The sequence below is a fragment of the Macaca nemestrina genome, chromosome 12 (genome assembly GCF_043159975.1).
Source record: "Macaca nemestrina isolate mMacNem1 chromosome 12, mMacNem.hap1, whole genome shotgun sequence".
Lineage (NCBI taxonomy): Eukaryota > Metazoa > Chordata > Mammalia > Primates > Cercopithecidae > Macaca > Macaca nemestrina.
Window position 1 is genome coordinate 132,848,364 of NC_092136.1, and position 23,762 is coordinate 132,872,125.

Genomic DNA, 23,762 nt, shown 5'->3' on the forward strand with positions numbered 1-23,762 from the left:
AAGGAAAGAGAAAGCTGCACCCCCTCTCCTCCTCTGCTCCAGGCCCCCGATGCCGACACAAACCTGAAAACCACGCAAGGAGGCCAAAGTCCTCCTTCCACAAATGTGCTCAGCAAATGCTGTTATCAGGAAAGAAACACAGCAAGAGAGCAGATGCCAATGGTGACTTCTCTGTTAGATGGGGATACTCCCTGGTCTCTCCCTCACACATGGTAGAAAGAGGAAGAGACTCAGAATGAGTCAACACTGGAGGCTGCCATGTTCACATTCTCCAAAAACATAACAGAAAGCAAGGTTAGAAATAATGAGTCAAAGTGAATTCAAAGTGTGAGGGAACTTTATAGATGCCAAATATGACAGTGAAAATAGGTATATCTGTTAATGAACAGGTAATTTTCAAGAACCATTATTAAAAAATATAAAAATCAGTATAGAAAGTAAAGCGAACAAACTGTTGGCAGTATGAGGCAAAATTAGCAGTAGTACTATTATGGGAGACTTTAACACTCTCAAATATAAGATAGACCTCCAATGAATATAAGGATATAGATAACTTGATAACGTAATTGACAGGCTAAATTTAAAAACTTGCCTTCACTACATTAGAGAAGTACCTTATTTTCAAGTGACCATGGACCTTATAAAACCTAATCTACCATATCAGAAAAAAAGCATCAATAAATTCTTAGTAATAGAAATCACACTGATCACATTTTTTGACCACATTACAATAAGAATAGAAAAATAAGAATAGTAATTTAAACACAATAACAAAAACTTAATAAGCAAGAAATTAAAAATCACCTTCCTAAATTAATATGGGATCAAAGGCAAACTAAAATAGAAGCCATTTTTGCGGGGGGACAAAAAAAAAAAAACAAAACTTATCAAAATGGTAGTAAACAAATCTTAAACTCTTCACTGTTAGAAAGAAAAAATTAATATCAATTAAGCAAGTTTCCTGAAAACTAACAAGATAAATAGAAAAAATAAAAATGAGCAGAACTAGAAATGGTAATGAACAGATTTAGAAAATATTCTTTAAATCATAAGAAAATGCTACATACAATTCCATTTATCATTTGAAAATTAAATAGAAATAGGCGATTTACTGGAAAACCACAAAAAACTCTCAAGATTTTTTCTAAAGTGGTAGAACACCAAAATACACCAACAATCATGAGAAAGACAATCAATAAACTATCAAAAAAGTTTTGGGGCTTCGGAACCAGGTCGTTTTTAACAATAAATTCTGTCAAATTTCTTAGCAGTGTATACTCTCCATGAAAATATCTATGTGCATTTATATGTAAGTCCACACCTCCACATACATGATTATACTCACATTCTGCCTTCTATCCTGGAAGAAGACAAATTGCTTCCTAATTTACTTCATAGAAGTGTCCATTCCAACACTGGATAAAAGATAGTACCAAGATGAAAACTATAGAACAGACACAGTTACGAACATAGATGCAAAATCCTCATTTAAATGTTAATAAATTAAATTCAAGAGTATGTCTTTAAAAAACCACCCACTGCAACTGTTTATTTAGTTTAATATTGGAAAATCTATTAATCAAATTAATAGGTAATATTAGCTCAACTGATGGAAACAAAAAGCACAAGACAAACTTCTCAACTTTTTCTTATTTTTTCAAAAAAGTACATTGTAAATCAGGAATGTAAGGATACTTTCTTAATATGACAAAGACATCCACTTTAAACCAGCAGTGTGAACAAGGAGAGGAAGACCAACAGGCTAGTGACTACTACTATTATTCAATACTCTGCAGAAGTTTTAGGCAAGGCATTGTAGCATGATGAAAAGGGGATAGAATTATCATTATGTCTACTTCAAAAACCCAAGGAATAAACTGAAAATCTACTGCCAGTAATGAGATAGTTGAACAATGTTGCTGATAGATAGAAATTTGAAAAAATAGCTATTTGAAAATAATCTTTTGAAACTACATAATGGAATAAAATAGCAACAATAGAACAAAGCAGGAAAAAAAGCATAGACTACAACATGTAGGATTAACTTAAATAAGACACATGTAAGAACTATAGAAAATATACAATTACAAAACCGATGTCAAAAAGAAAATGGGCTTCAATAAAGGAAGAAGCATACCACATTCTGGGAAAGGAAGAGTGAATGATATAAAGATATTAATTCTTTGCACATGAATGTCCCTGTATTATGAAATTCCAATAAAAAAATCAATTTGACTTTTCTTCTTTGGAAACATGATGAAGTACTTTTAAAGTTAAGCTGGCATAAAAAGCCAAGAATAACTAAGGGAATTTTATAAAGGAAGAATAATAAGAAAGGCCTTCTACACCAGACATGAAATATGTTTAACAAAATCTTAGTGATTCGATCAGATGATAGGAGTTCAATAATTGACAGAAGGATCAGTGCAAAGAGATGAAATGTGAGTAGAATTAGAATCTGATGTATACAAGAATGATAAGAGTAATGTAGTGGGTATGGAAAGGGAATGGAAGGAGGGAGGGAAGAATACAATTTCAAAGAGGATAATGAGGAAGCCCTCACCAGGAGGGTAATTTTGATCAAAGATTTTTAAAAGATGAAGGAGTTACCCACCCATATATCTTGGGACAGAGCTTTCCAGGAGAGAACAGCAACTGCAAAGCCACTGAGGCGGGAACCAGTTGATGTGTTCAAGAGAGATGAAGGAGACCAAATCCTCCTCTTGCTGTAGTAACTGAGGCAGGGAAATAGTAGGAAATGGGACCAGAGAGGGACTGTGGTGGGCTGGGGATTGGATCATATAGTCTTTTACACCATTATCCAGATTTCACTTTTTACTCCAAGTGAGACGGCAAGCCATTGGAAGTCACGGGACAGAGGCATGGCAGGATCTGATTTCCATTTTTAAATGATCACTCCAGTTTCTTGGTTAAAAATAGGCTGTAAAGAAACAAGACTAAAATTGGGAAGACCAGTGGAAGGCTACTGCTAAAATCTAGCCAAGATATGATGAACAAAGTAGCAGTGCAGATGGTATGGAAGATTTTGCAGAAAGTAGAGTCAACAGGATTTACTGAAGGCGTGAAAGTGAAGTATGAGAAAAAGAGAAGGGTCAAGGGTGATTCCTAAATGTTTGGTCTGAGCACCTGAAGGATGTAAGTTTCATTAGCTGAGTTGAGATGACCTCACAAAAAGTGGCCTTAGAAAGATCAGGAATTTAATTTGGACTACGACACATCTAGCCTGCTCATTTAGACAGCTAGGTGGAAATGTTGAGAAGGCTATTGTATTAATATATACTCTAGAGTTCAGGGGAGAGACACAGACTACAGTCATAAAGCCTGGAGTCATAATATATAGATTTTAGCAGGAGCAGTGAGTCTGGATGGAATCGGGGTGGGAGTGAGCATAGAGAGAAAAGTTCATGGGCAGAGGCCTAGGGCCTGACAGCACTAGAGGCAGGATTGTGCCGAGGAGAGGAGAGAATTGCCAGTGAGGTAGGAGGTTGTGGTGATGAGTCTGTTTCTGGAAGAGACAGTGGTTAAGCTGTGCCAATACTGCTGACAGATCAAATCCCATCAAGACTAAAAACTGGCCAGTGGAGATAACAATGGGGAAGTCATTGGTGACTAGATAAGAGGTGTTTTGGTGAAGAGGTGGGATCTAAAAACTACAATGGGTTTTAAAAAAGAGGAAAGAAATTGAAGTCTGTCAGCTGAGACTACTAAGAGCATTGCTTTAAAGGGAAACAAAAAGGGAAGAAGTTGGCACTACAGGCAAGGTTAAACATTTGGAAAACAAAACTAAAATAAATCTTCACATTAGTACATATGGCAAAGAACATTCCAGATGGCCTAAAGAGTTAAATGTAAAATAATAAAATATTAAAGCACTTACAGACAATATAGGTGAATAACTATCTAACCTTGGGATGGGAATGGATAATCTAAGCACAACAGAAAAGAAAAAAATATATACACGTACAAGTCATTTGATTGAAAAAATGCCAGGAAACTTTAAAATAAAAGTCATACATGTTTGAAGAATACATGACACAAATATTATACAATACTACTGTCCGATGCATTTAGAGAAAAATGCTGAAACACCAAGGGAAAATTCAGCAAATATCACAGACAAGAAGCACTACCACTGCCTAGATGTGAGAAACATTCAAACATACTTGTAAATGTAGAAGTTACAATCACAATACAATCACGATAAAATGAGGTAAATTTTTAACCTTCTTAAAATATTATCAGAAGTTGTCAACCTCTAAAATTAGTTCTTATATTCAATATTGGCAAAGTCTGGTTGAGGGTGTGGTCACAGTTTTAATTAGGTGAAATCTTACCAGAAAGCAGATTGGTTTTATTAGTAACTTTAGAAGTACATGGGTTTCGAACATTAATTTCATTTCTAAAAATTTATATTAAGAATATAATATAAACACATAGGCAAAAGAACATTTATCAAGTGCCACATCTGATGCTTAAAATTAACAAATCTGAGTATCTTCATTGCGAAATAAGAATAACTGTCTCATGCAGTTCTTAACATTAAATAAATTAATATTTATAAAGTATTCAGTATAGTATCTTGACATACAATTAAATCTTATTTATTTAAAATCATTCGCTAAATCCTAAACGTCATTTGACAATCATTTGTTGAATAGGTAAATAAAATAGTCACATTGTGTCAATTGAGAAAAGATGCAAAACCATATGTATTGTATGAATCTCAATTTATATATATATGTCTTTTGAGAGAGACACAGCTATTTGTTTTATATCATACAAAATATTACTATTAAGTCATTTGAGCCTAACTACTTAATAAAAGAAATACCATGTGTATTGTATGAATCTCAATGTTGTTTGTTTGTTTGTTTTTGACACAGAGTTTTGCTCTTGTTGCCCAGGCTGGAGTGCAATGGCGCAATCTCAGCTCACCGCAACCTCCGCCTCCTGGGTTCAAGCAATTCTCCTCCATCAGCCTCCTGAGTAGCTGGGATTACAGGTATGTGCCACCATGCCCAGCTAATTTTGTATTTTTGGTAGACACAGGGTTTCTCCATGTTGGTCAGGCTGGTCTCAAACTCCCCACCTCAGCTGATCTGCCCACCTCAGCCTCCTAAAGTGCTGGGATTACAGGTGTGAACCACCACACCCTCCCGAATCTCAATTAAAAAAAAAAAACAAATATATATATATATAAAATAAATTGAGATTCATACAGTATATATGGTTTTGCATATTACTTTTTTCAAAAGTGTATATTTCATTTGACATATACAGGTAAAAAATTGGAAGAAAATATATCAAAATACTTATGGTTCTCTCTGGATAAGAAGAATCATTACTACTATTAAGAAATCAGTTATCAGAGAAGCAAATACTACATGTTTTCACTTCTTTATGTCCATGAATATTGAGTACTCATGGACATAAAGAAGGGAACAGCAGACACCAGGGCCTACTTGAGGGTGGTGTGTGAGAGGAGGGTGAGGATTGAAAAACCACCTGTAGGGTACTATGCTTATTACCTGAATGCAAAATAATATGAACACCAAACCACCACAACACGCAATTTACCCATGTAACAAACCTGCACATGTACTCTGAACTTAAAATAAATTTGGAAAGGAAACAAAAGAAATCAGTTCTTAATCTGTCTTTACTTTTAATGTCATTCTATTTTTGCTGTTCTAGAGTTTTGGTAAAGCATGTATAGATATGTATTTTATTGTATCTATTTAAAACAAAAAAACATTTTTTTAGAAAGGGGGACTTACTATGTTAATGGGGTCTTACTCCAGGCTGGAGTACAGTAGTGTGATCAAAGCTCATCGCAGCCTCAAACTTCTGGGCTCAAGTGATCCTCCTGCCTTAGCCTCCCAAGTAGCTGGGATTATAGGCACGAGCCACCACGCCCAGTTTTTAAAATTTATTCTGCTTGTAATTTGTTGTTCTTTCTGAATCTATGAATTTTATGTTAAATCTGGAAAATTCTCTTGCCATGTCTTTTCCCTTTCTTCTTCTGGAACTTCAATTAGACGTATGTTAGACCTACATGGGAGTCTCTTTAAGTTGTCTTTGACATTTTCTGTTTTTTGTTTCTTTATTTTACATCCATGGTTCTCAAACTATAGGTCGAGGAATACTGGGAAACCAGAGTGAATTCACAGGGACACTGTGGGAATGTTTCATTTTTGAGAGAGACATAGCTATTCATTGTATACTATGCAAAATACTAAAACTAAGTTGTTTGAGCCTAACTACTTGATAAAAGAAATGTCGGGTATTTCTTTTGCTCTAGGGGTACTATAAAAAAATTATTGAGGCACTAACACATGAATGGTGACATGAACCAAGGAAGTTTATGAATCTCTATTCTAGATTTTTGGTATTTATTTTGTTAAGATTATCTTCCAGTCATGAATTCTTTGGACAGCTGAAACTAATCTGTTTCGTATCCATCTGTTGAAATTTTACTCTCATTTATTATGCTTCATATTTCTAAGAAGTTTTACTTGGTTACTTAAAAATATTACTGGTGGATTTTAATGTTTTCTTATTCCTAAATTATATTCTGACAGCCATTTTTATTTATTTGCGCATACCTATATATACATATTTTATATTCTGCTTTTGAAACATTACCCCATCTGTAGTTTTCAAAGTTCCTTTTCTACACTATACTATGAGCACTGACTTTTCTTCATGGTGGTCTGTTTCCTCATATACGTGATCAGCTACATGTTTTAAAAATTCGTGGAAATGTAAGCAATGCCTGCAATTAAAGTGCATGCCCTTGGTGAAGATTTGCATTGTTTTCCCCAAGGATTTAAAGTCTTACCAATAACCTATGTCCAAGCTTACAACTTATGGGAGCCACATAGGAGTTGTGAATTAACACTCATGGGAGAGCAGTCTTCAGTTAAGGATTCCAAGAAGCCTGTCTTTCCCCTCCATCCAGAGACATCTTCAACCCAAGCAAGTAGTCCCACTCTCTTCTTCTGCAAGGCCCATGTTCCCCCTTAACCTACTTCAGGATCTTGCCTTTACGGTCTGTGGCTCCAGGATGGACTCTGGCTGTTTTACCAAGTCCCAGGCTTTATCTCATATCCACACCCAATCCCTCAAATTTGCACTCTAGGGAATGAGGGATCAGAAACTGTCCTAGTGCAGAATTGGCTTCACCTTACCTTACCTTTCTGAAGTAATACTGTTTTGTTGCTTTGTGTTTCTTGAACTTTCCCTTGCTTTCTTGCCAGATCACTATGCATTTAAAAATACTTTAAATATATTTTTCACAGTATTTCTAAATACACTGGGATTATTTCTGTGTATGCCTCACCTTACCATATTTCCAGAAAGAGGAAAGCATGTTTTTGTATTTTTACACTGAGGAGAAATTACCTTTATAGTTAGATGGGATTACACTATTCACTTTGCTCATGAAAGCTCCCGGCCTCCTCACTCACGCCTTTGCTCATTCTGTTTCCTCTACTCAAAATGGCTATGATGTCTATGTCTGTGACACATTTCCGAGTCTTACCTATCCTCAAAGTCCAGAAAAATGCTGCCTCCTGCCTGTAGTCTTCCTCAATCTCCCCTGCAGCTTCTGAAGCTAAGTTTACCTGTATCTTTCCTTTGAGTATCTGTCACTTTCTCCCTCGTAGTGAATATTTAAGTATATCAGACCTTGCTCATTTGTAGTTATAGAAGTTAGTGCTTTGACTGTTTACAAAGGCTTCAGATTTCATCATGGATATTATATTTTAATTTTTGTGAGACCCAAATTTGCATTCGATACTCCATGGCTGAAGTTCAGAAGTGACTTCTATAGTTTGTAAGAGTAGCTGGGAAGGCCCAGGGAACCCATTACCAAGTTTATCTGCGTAGCCCATACATACGCTAAAAAGGTGGTCAAACTTTGGTTCTTCCAATGGGAAGGGGAAAAAAGTTCCTAATAAGAAAATTGGCTTCTACCGTTGCTAATATAAAAGAAGAGAAAAATAAGTAGATCCAATCAAGTGATGACTTTGGCCAGAAAAAAAATTTTATGTATACATATACACATATATACACACACACATATATATTTAATATATATTCAATATAATATACATTATATTATTTAATATAATATATATTTTTTTAAAATAATATTTAAAAGCAAAGATTCAGATTCTGTAGTAGTTCAGACATGAAAGGTCCACCATACATTCTGTACGGAAACTGGAAAAAGCAATTTATGAAGCTATTTTAGCAAGTTCTCTGGATAGTGCAAAAATTGTTCAAGTGAGAGATGGCCTAGTATAGAGTTTATGTTAATGGCGAGATTTATTTTAATAGCTTTATAAATTACTTGAGTTCTGTATTTATAGAATCATTAAGGGTCCAAAGGGGTCACTTATATTTTTCAGTTATATTTTATTGCATTTTATGTAGCAAATTATATGCTATAGTAAGATTCATGAATATGGGAATTGGTGAAGGTCTCAGGGTATATCGCTTGCAAATGTCAAGGATTTTATGAATGTTTATTATGTCCTGAAAGGTAAAATTCATGTCTAGCTTAACTTTCTCCCTGACTTCACCTAACAGTGCTTTTCCCGTAGTAGGCCCACATTTGTTGAAATGAGTAGGCATTTCATTTGTTGAAAGAAGAAAAAAAAGAAAGCTGTTCTTATCTTTACGTTGCTTTTCCACATTTTGGCATTTCTCCTGGGGTGAGTTTACTTAGGTGTTGTCAGAGGAGATAAGTGAGGTATACAGAGTCTCTCTTCAGTTTCCATGTGTGGAATTGTAACAAATAAATAACATCCTCATTCATTATTAATAGTCTTTCCAGAGATCAAAAAAGTGGATTCCAATTTCCAATGAATAATTCTACTGGCAATTATTTGCAGTTTAAATAAAAGGAAAGGCATTTTATGTGGACGATACAAGCAGTGGATAATTAAAATACAGTAACTGATTTACATAAATAATGAAGATGGGAAATTATCTCTGACTTCGTTTGCAAAACTCAATTTCCAATTCATCCCCCGTGAAGAGGATTAGCCATTTCCACTCTAGCCCCACCTCTCTAGAGGGGACAAGAGCACATTATGCATATCGCACAGTTTTTCTCTGGCAAAGGTGTAAGAGGGATCTAATTTCAGCTGTTCACATTTGAAAACAAAGAACTGAGCTTATATAGTTCCTTTAAAATTTTCTAATTAAGAGCTATAAATAATGATTTCCAAAATACACAGGTGCATTCTCACACACACCCTCTACGTGCAGCCACATACAAACACATGCACAAAGTGCAGTCACAAAATACCCAGTTGAGGATTGCATAGTAGATGAGTTTTAAAACTAGCAGTAAATTGTTCATTCTCAAATTAAAAAAAAAAAAAAAATGCTAACATACCTACTGCAACAAGAACAACAACAAAATACTACATTACTTATATTGTCACTTTCAAAAAAAAAAGAAGAAAAATAATAACAAAAACCTAGGAGCTGATTGTTACATAAATGAATGCAAAAAGACTGTCAAGTTTTGGTTCCTCCATTTGGTGTATTTTTGACTTGGCAAAATGAAAGATGGAATATAGTGAGGCAACAGGTAAGGAACTGTGTGGCCATCTTTTGCGATCGGTCCCCTCATCCCAAGGCTTTTATATTGATAGAATTCCCCTATTGTGACTTTAGTCAAAATCCACATATTGCATGAGTTAACAGTTTCACTCCGCTCATCTTTCACTTAAAATTTTCTCAGGATCTGGAGGTTCTGGGCTGACAAGCTCACAAATGTGATCTCAGAGTCCAGCATCCCACATTCAAGTTTCCACATTCACATTTGTGAGTGCCAGGATGTACTATGTATCAAGGACTACTTGCAAAAACGAAAGAGCGTACAATTAGGGAAATATGGGTTTATGGCCCAGTTCCACCGCTTACTAGCTGTGTGACCTTGAATAGTTACTAAAATTGTCAGTTTCTTCAAGCTGTAAAGTGAGGATAATAATAGAACCGAACTTGCATGGTTCTTCTGAGGAGCAAGGGTAATACTTTATGTGAAAACCCCTGCATAACTGCATAACTCTAAACCTTTCAGTCCTTAGGACTCAGAGGTATGATGGAATGCTGTTCTATTTTGGTTCATTTATACACACTCATGGCTTCATTTTTGTTGTTGTTGTTGTTGTTGTTGTTGTTGTTGTTTTCACATCAGATGGGTAATGTGCCGACGTCATAAGAAGGTTCAAGGGTGGCACATCTCACACATGCGTGTGAGCCCAGCCATCACACTTATGAACCACAGAAGCGCCTGCTTCATTTCTTTTCATTTAAGCCTAATGATTGTTTGAGTTTTTAGCACACCTATCTAATTTATATGACATCTTATTTCTCTGACGGTAAACCAACATTTATTTGTTGTTAACTGATGATGTTGCCTAATGATCAGGACCCAGATTGTAACGTGTTATGTGTCAGCCAAGCTGAATGCTGTCATGAAATAGACACACAAAAGGGTGGAGCTTGTTCTGCCTGCCACAGACGGAAGCCATTATCAATAACCCAATAATATCAATAGAGCCGGGCGCGGTGGCTCACGCCTGTAATCCCAGCACTTTGGGAGGCCGAGGCGGGCGGATCACAAGGTCAGGAGATCGAGACCACGGTGAAACCCCGTCTCTACTAAAAATACAAAAAATTAGCCGGGCGCGGTTGTGGGCGCCTGTAGTCCCAGCTACTCGGGAGGCTGAGGCAGGAGAATGGCGTGAACCCGGGAGGCGGAGCTTGCAGTGAGCCGAGATCGCGCCACTGCACTCCAGCCTGGGCTGGGCGACAGAGCCAGACTCCGTCTCAAAAAAAAAAAAAAAAAAAAAAAAAAAAAATATCAATAGAGGCTGAGATGAGATGGCAGGCAGAAGCTATTTCCTCCACCTTCTATCACCTTTTTGGCTCCTCCTGGGGAGTCAAGATGTGTTGCAGTCCGCAGTGTAAATGTTTCAGCATCATGTGCACTTGGGAAATTGCAGGTCCTTTCATAGAGAAATCCCACAGAAGACAATTAAGGCCTGGTACACATTTCCTTCAGAGACCTCTCACACCTCAGCCAAACGACTCCTCCCTTCCCCTTTAAATGCAGGATAACCAGAATGGATCACTTAATATTTGTTAAGCATGTCATGCACTTCAAAACCTCTGCAACCTCGCTCACCTCTCCCCTCTTGCCTGTGAACCTTGCAATGCCTTCTTACTCCTGATATCCACCCAAATTCTCTGACTGCAAACTTTGAGTCATCCTTGATTAAACCATTCAATAGTCACCTTATCTATGAAATAGTTTCCCACACCTTGCCTAATGGAAAATTTAGTCACTTTATCACCTTCTACCCATGGCTCTTTTTACATTATGAGGCATTTTTCAAAGTGCACACCAACTGGGCCTGCTTGCATAGGAGAAGGATCTAGATTGCATGCAGTCTCATATGCCATACTGCTACTCAGCCGGGACAGCGTCAGTCAGTGAATGTCAATGAGAGATACATGAAAGACCCTTTACCCACAAAGAGTTAGAAAATCTAAGCCCCTGTTCCTTAGATGTAAACTATCTTAAACAGATGAAGCTAAGGCTTGACTAAGAAAGTAAGCCTGAGCCACATGGGTTTACCTTTAGCCCATCTCAAACCCCATGAAGTGATAAGAAACCCACGTTGGGGGTCAGAGTGCAGCTCACAAGAGCACTGACAAAGAAGTAAGAGCTGTGCCAGTGGATGAAAAATGTTGATGATTGTCTAAACAATAGAAAGCAAATAGTATCAAAGTTGTGGGGACAAAAAGGGACAACAGATAAAACAAGAGTCCAAAATGCATGCAAGAGAGGGCTTGTGGGATGAGAAAGCCAAGGAGTGTGAGCAGGGGTTAACAGGGAATATAGCGGGCAGTATGGGTACATGCTGGTGTCTCTGAGGCTGCTAGTCTGTGGCGGTTGATGTTTGGTGTCAGCTTGACTAGATGGAGAATGCCTAGATGGCTAGTGAAGCATTGTTTCTGGGTCTGTCTGTGAGGAGACTGACATCTGAGTCAGTGAACCGGAACAGAAAGATCCCCCTCAATGTGGGTGAACATTCTCTAGTCAGCTGCCAGCGCCGCTGGAGCAGGGCAGGAGGAAGAAGGGGGAGGAGAAGTTTGCCGCGTCTTCTGGCTCACTCTCTTCCCAGGTGGGCACTCTTGTTTCCTCTCCTCCTGCCTTTGGACATCGGACTCCAGGCTCTTCAGCCTTTGGACTCTGGAACTTGCACCAGTGGCCTCCCTGGGGCCCTAAGGACTTAGGCTCCAGTCAGGGGGCTGTACTGTCGGCTTCCCTTGTTTTGAGGCCTTTAGATTTGGACTGAGCCACTACCAGCTTCTCCCCCAGCTTGCAGATGGCCTAACTTGGTGGGACTTCCTCGTGTAAAATCGTGTGAGCCAATTCTCCCTAATAAACTCCCTTTCATGTATACATGTATCCTATTCATTCTGTCCCTCTGGAGAACCCTCATACGTAGCCCCTCCACCACTACCCCACTCCTTCACTTGACCAAGTCAAGCCTGTGGTATTTGTAGCACTGAAAAGCAGTTTGTGTGTGGGCACTGGCCCAAAGAGGCACCACAAATGGTGACCATGGGTCCCTCCATGGGGGGAGATAGACCCAGCAACACAGTAGGAGCCTCCTTCCACTGCCACACGAACCAGAACACCAGCAGGTAAACAGACCCAGGCCAGGAGGAGAGGGAAGTTTGGCAAAAAAACAAAAGGAAACACAGATAATCAAATCTTATTCTCCATTTGAAGGAAAACACGCTTTTTAATAAAGCAGCATTCATTAGAGCAAAGAAGAGACAAAGACCTTAAGCTATATTAACGTCCTTAGAGTTATTCTAGAAAAATGCTAAATCTTTAAACAGAAACAACTATATCTTGAAATTAAGAATGATCTTCAAAGTAAAACAATGGTAAGTGATAATGGTCTAAATATTAAAACATCAGGATGGCTGTAGATGAAGAGTAACAGCTAGAAGATCAAACTAAGGGTTTCTCTAAAAAATCATAAATAAGAAAGAAAAATAGAAAATATGAACAGAAAATTAAGAGATATAGAGGGGGTCTGAAAAAGAAAAATGAGCAGAAAAAAAGATTAAAAATATTTGAAGAAATTTACTTAGAGCTGAATAAATACATGGGTCTTCAGATTGAAAGGATCTACCTCATGCCAAAATGAGTTTTAAAAGGTTCACAACTTTCAACATTATGGTAAAATGTCAGAACACCATACATAAAGAAACATTTAAAAAATTTCCAGAGAGAAAATAACAGATTACTTACAATAACATAGAGATTAAATTTACATCTTATTTTTTAACAGCAAAACTAAATGCTACCAGAAAATGATCCGAGATTGTTATTTTAAACCCATACTCCATACCCTGGCAAACTTGCATTCAAGTATGAGGACAAAATGAAGATTTTTGAACCTGCAAAGACTTGGAAATTTTGCCATCCATAAATACTTCAGGGAAAAAAATATATAAGGAAAATCCCATAAAATAAAAAACAAAACCAAGTAAAAAGATACAAGAAAGAGTAGTAATCAAACAAAACACTAAAAGTTATAGTCAAGTTTAAATAACTGTTGATGCTTGAGGTTTTAAAAATGTATAAAATAACCATCTGGAACTAAAATCCCAGATGTTCTCAACCATGGAGTTTGCCAGAGAGTGGTGAGAAGTGTAAGAATACTAAATTTTTTATTCTTATGTAAGAGGAAGATATAGATATTATAGCTGTCGACAGAATTGTTAAAATTGTTAAAAATATAAGTGTAACCACTAGAAGAATAGAAAAAGATATATAAATTTCAAATCACAAGGGAGGGAATATAATGGAACAAAATATAAAATCAATTCAGCCACAGGCAAGATCCAAACAAATAACGAAAAAACAAACAAACAAACCCAGTAAAGTTCAAGTATATTGGCAATCACACAAAAAAGTTCATTTTAAACTCTGAAAAATAAAATGCAGTTACATGTGGAGTACAAGAGGGCCCCTGAAATTAAAAGACACAGAGGGAATAACAAAGGATGGAAAAATGAATACTAGGTATGACGCAGTAAGAAATAGATATTTGATCCTTGCACCTTATTCCCTGTAGTTTCTGATAGGAGTGATGAGTTATGCCTTTGGTTCTTGTGAGGTGACTCTTTGAGGGCACTAGGTCACTTCAGAAGGGGGCTGCTTGCCGGGAAGGCCAAAGCATCATAAGCCCCTTGCAACTTTAAGCCCCCATCCTGACCTCTGGGGAGGGGAAAACAGCGGGAGATGAAGTTGATCCCCAATGGTCAACGATTTAATAAATCAGGCCTATGTAATGAAACCTTCATGAAAGCCCTTAAGTATTAACAGGTTCAGAGTGCTTCCAGGTGGGTGAACACATCAAGGGGCTGGGAGGGGGTGCACCCGGAGAGGGAGGGAGGCTCCATGCCCCCACACACCGCACCCCATGCCTTGCTCTTCTAACTCCTTCCATTTACTTGTTCCTGAGTTCTATTCTGTACAATCAGCTGCTAATAATAAATAAATAAATTTCCTGAGGTCTGTGGGCCTTTCTAACAAATTATGGAACCTGAGAAAAGAGTCGCAGGAACCCCGATTTGTGGCAGGTTGGTCAGAAGTATGGTGGAAACCTGGGTCTTGTGATTGGCACCTGAAGCGGGGCAGTCTTGTGGGACTGAGCCCTTAACCTGCAGGTTCTATGCTAGCCCCAGATAGTGTCACAACTGAGTTGAAGCACTGGGCTCCCCGTTGGTGTCCGGAAAGTAAAAGATTTTTTTTTTTTTTAAGCCAACCTCAAGCAAACAAAAATAAAAACGAACAAACAAAACTCCACCATGCCACACCTAGACGAGTTTACAGGAAAAATTCCATCTGTTGCAGGGAATAGGAAATGTTTATGAGGCCAACCTAACTCTTTTTTTTTTTTTTTTTTCTTTTCTTTTCTTTTTTTTTTGAGACGGAGTCTTGCTCTGTGGCCCAGGCTGGAGTGCAGTGGCGCGATCTGGGCTCACTGCAAGCTCCGCCTCCCGGGTTCCCGCCATTCTCCCGCCTCAGCCTCCCGAGGAGCTGGGACTACAGGCGCCGCCACCTCGCCCGGCTAGTTTTTTGTATTTTTAGTAGAGAGGGGTTTTACCGCCTTGACCGAGATGGTCTCCATCTCCTGACCTCGTGATCCGCCCACCTCAGCCTCCCAAAGTGCTGGGATTGCAGGCGGGAGGCACCGCGCCGGGCCCAACCTAAGTCTTATACCAAAACCAAACTACAAAGAAGAAACGAAAGGAGCACTTTTTGTTAGGCGGGAATCCAGACCCAACATGGCGGCGTTACGCTGCCTAGCAGGCCTTTTGTTAGACTCCCCTCACCCTTGTACACACCCGCAGACTTACACGCGTCAGAGGTTCCCGCTGGGCAGCCACGCTCCCCCGTGACCTGCAGCTCACCTGCATTCCACAAGTTCCTAAACAGCAGTTTCGGTTGACAGTTTCCAAAGACCCCTTCCTCGTGACCCTTCCTCAACTCCTGGGTTTCAAGACCCCCCAGGCCCTCTTTGCACAACCAGCTTCCCTCCCTCTCAGGCTATAAGAAGCCCCTACCCTCCTCCCTCAGCGCGACTTCCTCATCTCCTGCCTTTGGGCGGAGGAACCTCGCCTGCAAGCCCTAATAAAAGGCTATTCTCACTGCCATTTGCCATGTCTTCCTTCCTGTCTTCCTTCCTGGTTCGGCTCCAGCCTCAGTTTACCTTTACATTCTTTCTCTAAGATTCCTAAATAAAATGAGCACGTCAAATCCAGCTACGAATTAAAAGAATATATCATGACACATTTAATTCAGGAATACCAAAATGGCTTCACATCAGGAACGCCATTACTGTAACTAGATATGATAATAGATTAAAAGAGAAATCCAATGTAATAATCTTAATAAAAGTTGAAAAGCATTTGATAAAATTTAATGACTATTCCTGAGTAAACCAACAAATTTTTGGCCAGCTAGAAATAGATGGAATGTCTTTAATTTTATAAAAGCTTTAAGCAGAATCCAGGCAGGGCGTGGTGGCTCACACCTGTAATCCCAGCTTTGGGAGGCCAAGGCGGGTGGATTAACTGAGGTCAGGAGTTCGAGACCAGCCTGACTAACACGGCGAAACCCCATCTCTACGAAAAATACAAAAACTAGCCAGGCATGGTGATGCATGCCTGTAATCCCAGCTACTTGGGAGGCTGAGGCAGAAGAATTGCTTGAACCCAGGAGGTGCAGGTTGCAGCGAGCCAAGATCGTGCCATTGAACTCCAGCCTGGGCAACAAGAGCAAAACTCCATCTCAAATAATAATAATAATAATAAATAAATAAAAATAAAGAAATATTGTCAACATTTGGCCAGGTGTGGTGGCTCACGCCTGTAATCCCAGCGCTTTGGAAGGCCAAGGTGGGTGGATCAACTGAGGTCAGGAGTTCGAGACCAGCCTGACCAACAGGGTGAAACCTTGTCTCTACTACAAATGCAAAAATTAGCTGGGCATGGTGGCAGGTGCCTATAATCCCAGCTAATTGGGAAGCTGAGGCAGGAAAATCTCTTGAACCTGGGAGGTGGAGGTTGCAATGAGCCAAGATCATACCATTGCACTCCAGCCTGGCAACAGGAGTGAAACTCCCTCTCAGGGGGAAAAAAAAACACACAGAAACCTACAGCAATTATGTGTGTGTATATATATGTGTGTGTGTGTGTGTGTGTGTATATATATATGATTTCTATTAGATCTTGGAGCAAGAGAAAACAAAGACCACTTTCTACATTACACTACAGGCTTAGCCAATAAAAATGTCAAAGTCAATATATAAATAATATAAATATCACAAAGAAACAGAAAATTGTCGTAATTTTCTGCGGTATGATTGCCTACATGTAAAAGAATTTGAGGGTTTTACAGATAAATTATTAGAATAAGAAACTGTTAAAATAAGAAAGTTCTGTAAGGTGACAGACACATTCTCATCCATAAAAGTCAATTATTATGTGTTAGCACAAATTATAAACTAGAATTTGTAATTAAAAATAAATCCAGATCTATGCCTCTCTTTCTGTTACAAACACACACAGAGTAAAGTGCATTTGGAGAAGGAAAAAAAGCCCAAGAATGACATGAAAATTTTGAAAAAGAAAAAAATGGTAGGCAATTGCTCTATCAGTTTTACTATCACATGAAAAAAAAAAAAACTATTGTAATAAAAACAATTGGACTATTGATACGAAAAGGAAATACATGGAATAGAACTTAAGAATTAAGAAATAGATCCATGGATTCATGGGTATTTATTTTTGTTAAGGTATAGGATGTAATTTTCAAGTAAATATAGACAGGATATACTATTTATACAATTGTTTCATAGAAAACTAAACTACATAGATCTTCTATCTCACACTATATGCAAACTATACATTTTACAATTTCAAAAGGATTAGAGTTAAATAATAATAAACAGCCCTTTATGATTATTGTTGTGTTTTTGTTTGTTTGTTTGTTTTAAAAGTCTTGTTTGGGGAAGTTTTCCTAAGTAGACTTTGAAAGAATAAGTCACAGTGGAGAAAGTGGACAGATTTGATGAGAGAAGAATTTTAAACTTCCATAACTTAAAAATAAAAATGTATAGGCAACGTTAAAAAACACGCAAATGTCTTTGAAAGATATTTTCAACATACAAATAAAAGTTCTATATCATATATATGTGTATAAAGAACTCCCAAATTATTTTTTTAATTGTTAAAGAACTCACCAGAGCACAAATTATGTTAAAATGTAATTCAAATACAAATTTCAAGTGTTCAATAAATACATAAAAATGTATGTAGCTCTACTAAAATCAATAAAATACTAATAATAATCCCTCAGGTTTATTGAGTGCTTGCTCCTGGCCAGCCACTGTTTTAGGGTTTACTTGTGCTAATTTTGAAGCTTTACAACCAAGCTTTATAGTGAGTAGTTTTCCAACTGCAAAGAAAGGAGAGGTTGTCTGGAGAACCAAAATAACTTGCCCACAGATACTCAGCTAGTTGCAGTGGAGCTTGGGTTTAAACTGAATTTGACTAGGTCCTAAACCAGTTCACTACCCTGTCATGCTCTCATTGTTTTTGTTTTTTCAGTTATCAAATTGGCACAAGACTTTTAAAAAGGTCGCTAATATTCAGTGTTAGTAAGGGTGAGAAAAACTTTTTATTCTCAGATATTCTTGGAGGCATTATAAATTGATAATCTTTTTAGTGCAATATGGTGGACTCTTTAAAAACCGTTTAAAGCACACTACTTGACCCAAGAATTCCGCTTCCAGGAAAATAACCATTAAGAAACAGTTAACACATGCAAAAGGTATTTACAAAAGAATGCTTATGGCACCATTATTTGCAAGAGTGGAATCTCAGAATCAACATACATATCAGTAAATAGGCTTCTAGTGAAACAATTTGGGGAAAACCCACGCAATAAAACAGCATTCAATCTTTAATAAAAAGGAAGTAGGTCCATTCTTACTAAACTAATATGAATTGATACGGAACAGTTGCAAAACATGGTGACCAACTGTTCCCTGAAAAAATATTGCAAAAGCAAACATATTTAAACCTGTGTGTGTGTGTGTGTGTGTGTGTGTGTGCGCGCGTGTGTGCATGTCTTTTTTTTCTGAGGGAAGAAGGTAAGAAGAAAAAAGCTTGAGTTTATGTGTAATCATTTAGAAGAGACTAGGAAGACACACAGCAAGCTGTTTTCACTATTACCAGTGGTTCCTGCTTGACAAAGGAATAGAAGTGTGTTTGGTTGGAAAGCAGAGAATGGGAAACTATGGCCTTAAACATGATACTTAATAGCAATAGCTATTCTCTGAGTCTTTTACAAGAAGATATTCATGTAATATTTGTGAAATGAAAACAATAATAAAAGATAAAAAATAAAAGTGATGAAATGAAAACTGAACCCACAGAAAACACAATTTAAACAAGAACATTAGACAGCACATTATTGCAATAGTTGCATACCATCACAGCAATGCAGGGTCATGGCAGGGATGCCCATTATCAGGCCTCTGAGCCCAAGCCAAGCCATCACATCCCCTGTGACTTGTACGCATATGCCCAGATGGCCTGAAGTAACTGAAGAATCAATCACAAAAGAAGTGCAAATGCCCTGCCCCGCCTTAACCGATGACATTCCACCACAAAAGAAGTGAAAATGGCCGGTCCTTGCCTTAAGCGATGATATGATCTTTGAAATTCCTTTTCCTGGCTCATCCTGGCTCAAAAAGCTCCCCCACTGAGCACCTTGTGACCCCCACTCCTGCCCGCCAGAGAACCACCCCCCTTTGACTGTAATTTTCCTTTACCTACCCAAATCCTATAAAACGGCCCCACCCTTATTTCCCTTCACTGACTCTGTTTTCGGACTCAGCCCGCCTGCACCCAGGTGATTTAAAAGCTTTATTGCGCCGGGCGCGGTGGCTCAAGCCTGTAATCCCAGCACTTTGGGAGGCCGAGACGGGCGGATCACGAGGTCAGGAGATCGAGACCATCCTGGATAACCCGGTGAAACCCCGTCTCTACTAAAAAAATACAAAAAACTAGCCGGGCGAGGTGGCGGCGCCTGTGGTCCCAGCTACTCGGGAGGCTGAGGCAGGAGAATGGCGTAAACCCGGGAGGCGGAGCTTGCAGTGAGCTGAGATCCGGCCACTGCACTCCAGTCTGGGGGACAGAGCGAGACTCCGTCTCAAAAAAAAAAAAAAAAAAAAAGCTTTATTGCTCACACAAAGCCTGTTTGGTGGTCTCTTCACACGGACGTGCAGGACACCCATCTGGGAAATAAATGTGATCAACCACTCTAAAGATTCAGGGTGCTTAAAGAGCCCCAACCCATCTTTTATACAAAAGCTTCACAGCACCTTTCTGTTTTAGGAAAGTGCTAGGTTCCACACTGGGTGTTTTTTATGTATCATGCCAAGTCATTTCACTGAGATCTGTTGGCGATTCAGCCTGGAGCTTTCAGATTCCTTCTCATTTTACCAACATCAAGCTGCATCCTTAACACAAGGCTGATCCTGAAGTGATTCCACTAACAGATGCAGAGATAGCTTTGGCAGAAATAACTTCAGGCTCCTATTCTCTTTTTCCTTGTTGAAACATGCACAGCATTGCTCATTACAGTTAATCAGACTCACAACACTTCATCCTGGCTGAAAATAATAGGCCCCATTGTACATTAGTAACCAGGTTACTTCACCCCTTCATTGCTGCAGTTAACACCTATTATTTCCTCCAGGCACCAATATTTTGAAACGGGATCATTTAGCTCTGAAGTATGTTAAGTGTTGTGTGTGCAGAGCTTCTTTTGTCAGAAGGAGGAATTCGAGGTGGCTGAGTCTGTGTCCTAGCTGTTGAGCTACCTGTATAAAAGTCAGTGTTGACATCCACAGCACACACCCTACGTTTAGAAACAGGGCTTTGGGGACAGGGTACCTTGGCTCACACCTGTAATCCCAGCATTTTGGGAGGCAAAGGTGGGAGAGTCGCTTGAGGCCAAGAGTTCAAGACCAATCTGGGCAACATAGACTCTGTCTCTACAAAAAAAAAAAAAAAAACTAAATAGAAAGGGCGCCTTGGGTGTCTTATTAATATGCTGTTATTGAGCCTGAGACTCGGAAGATCAGAAGGATTACAGCATGAGATACTGGCTTTCCCCTCTATTTGCACTGGAAACCTCTGAGAACACGGGAGACACGGCCTTTTCTAAATGCTTCCCCATACCTCAAGTAGAAGCAGCAGCGAGGAGCAGAAAAGTAGGCTGCAGCCTTCTTCCTACTAGCTCTAAGCATGTTCAAGCAGAGGAGGATGTAGAGAATGAACTGCTTAATGTTCTGAGAGAAACAAGGTAGCCATTTGGTGACACAGAAAAAAAAAGTTAGTCTCCTACTCTCAACAAGCTTAAAGCTATTAGAGTATAATTTTCAAAATGTTAAACATGTCTTTTATACAAATATTAAGTGAGCCCATGTCAAAGATATATTTAACTTATTAATGAAAGAACCGAAAGAAGAGTAAAACTAGTTCAAAGACGATTTGAGAGACTGAGTTAGTTATATATATAGGTCTGAAAAAATGTTAGAAGAAGGTTGCTAAATCAAATATAAAACTGGTTAATGTCCTACAGAACGAAAAACTAATTTCTAGGGTTATCTTTTCTCGCTTTGGACAAGAATAATTTATGTTGATATTAGTCATATAAAAGTTGATATTTACACTTACAGGGTAACAAAATATCCTAATCAATAATAAATACTAAGTGAAACAATTGCATCCCTAGAGAAATAGATAAACCTCAAGTTGCCTAAGAACACTTCATCATGATATTGAAAAACCATGTCGTTTTCCTTTTTCTTTTTTCTAACTTTGAGTTTTTGTTTGTTTGTTTTGCATGCAGCTGTGTCCATGGTGATCCTGGATGGTGGATGGAGACCATACCCCATCTACACAGTTTCAGGTATGAAAGGTCACCAAGAGACCACAGACCAATTTCCTCTCTCCACACGGGTTTGGGTTAAATGACAAGAAGTCAGTTTTGTGTAAAGGGGCTGTCGACATGAGCTTATGCCATAAGCTTAAACTCAGGCGGACCTGCTCTCTGCCACTTTTTGGCTAAACATAATCCCAGACCAATTTTCTCATCTGTAAGTGCAGGTAATAATGGCACCTACCTCATAGACTGGAGTGGGGAGGAAAGGAGATAATCCAGGCAAACTGTTTCCTGGACCGTCTAGCATTTACCCAACAGTTAGCAAATGCTGCTGCTGTTGTTGCTGTTTCTACACCTTGCAACTGGATTCTATCATCACTCATCATCTGGAGAATGTGGTAAAATTTAACTGCAGTTGGATCCAACTTGGGAAAAGGAGAGAAACTCACAAAATAATAACATAAATTGCAGAAAATGTAATTTCCCCACTGGCTAAGTTGTCCTTGAACTAGCTTTCTATGCACTCCAGAGCAGATTTTAAGCAAAGATTGGTTCGAGGATTATAGCCTTACTATTCTTCCTCTGAGGAGAAAAGGAAAAGTGAGAAACAAGCAGGAATTTACATGCAGTGTTGGTGGGAGATATAAAGTTGATTGGGAGGATGAGAAGACGGGGCTGAGGAGAGAAGGGACGGGGGCTGCCAAGACTGTTTAAAAAGTCAGATGTGACTGTCCCTTAGTGATGTGTCTGTGATTTTATGATCTAAAAGGGGGTCAAAAAGATCTGTTCCACCCACCTCACTGGGATAGTATAAAGATAAAAGAAATAGAGCAAAACTTTAAAAGTATATTCTGCTCATTCTGCTAATAAGAGTCTCATCTTTTTATTCTGCTTACTGGGTCTGTAGGAGACCAGGAAGCTCAGACATTCACTCTGAACTACACAGTGGTGATGAGATTTAAGCATCTCTCTGACAAGAACAGAACTCCTTTAGCCTTTTGGTAATCAGTTTTGTAGTTGAAATAGCAATGGATACATGTGATATCCTTTGTAGTTTGCATCCGTGTTTTCTGTTGGACAAAAGTTAGGTATTTGCAGTTTTAAAAAATTCCCTTACTATATATTTTTGAATAGTCATGTTGAGGTATAACTTACATACCATAAACCTACCCACTGTAATATAACTAGTTTATTTTATTTTATTCTTTTTAGAGACAGGGTCTTGCTCTGCTGCTTGGGCTGTAGTGTGGTGGTGTAGTCAGAGCTCATTGCAATTTCTAACTGCTGGGCTCAAGGGATCCTCCCACCTTGGCCTCCCAAGTGGCTGGGACTATAGGTGCACCACCAGGCCCAGCTGCTAATGATCTTTAGTAAATTACAGACTTGTGCAACTACCACAATCCAGTTTTAGAACCCTTTCCAAAATCTAAAAATGATTCCTCATTCTTGTGTGTTGTTACTCTCCATTTTCATCCTGCAGTCCCAGGCAACCATAAGCTACTTTTTCTCTATAGATTTGCCTTTTCTGGACATTTCGTAAAAGTAGAATCACACAACATTTTGTCATTTGTGTCTGGCTTTTTTATACAGCATACATTTTTCAAGATTCATTCATGCTTAAGCATGTTTCAGTAGCTTCTTTGTATTGTTGAATATTACATTGCATAGATTACTACATTTTCTTCACTCATTCACCAGATGATGAACATTTGCACTGTTTCCAATTATTTAGTATGAGTAATTTTGATACGAGCTTTTGCATATAAGTCTCTTTACAGACATATCTTCTCACGTCTCTTAGATACCTAGGAGTAGAATTGCTGTGCCATAGATTAAGTGTATGTTTTATTAAACTGCCAAACTCATTTTTAAAGTACCCATACCATTTTGCATTCCCATAGCAATGTCTGAGAGTTCCATGCTCCTCATATCCTTGTCAGCTCTTGTTATTGTCTTTTTTTTTTAATTGAAAATGCATCTCAATGTGGTTTTAATCTGCATTTCCCTAATATATAATAATGTTAAGCATCTTTACATGTGCTTCTTAGCCATTCGAATATGTTCTTTGAAGAAATACCTATTTAAGTCCCTTGGTCTTCTGTTTTTAATAATTTCAAGTTTTATTTTAGATTCAGGCAGTACATGCACAGGGCTTGCTGCCTGG

General features: G+C 38.5%; 1 protein-coding gene and 1 non-coding gene across 8 annotated transcripts in view; both read right to left on the bottom strand.

Annotated features, from left to right (window-relative positions):
• Nucleotides 1–23,762, bottom strand: part of LOC105476165 (opioid binding protein/cell adhesion molecule like) — a 1,438,816-nt gene that overhangs the window by 1,038,782 nt on the left and 376,272 nt on the right. The gene's annotated exons all lie outside the window — the stretch shown is intronic.
• LOC112425694 (small nucleolar RNA U13) lies at nt 10,232–10,333 on the bottom strand. Its single transcript, XR_003016833.1, has one exon. It is a non-coding gene; the product is annotated as a small nucleolar RNA U13 (small nucleolar RNA).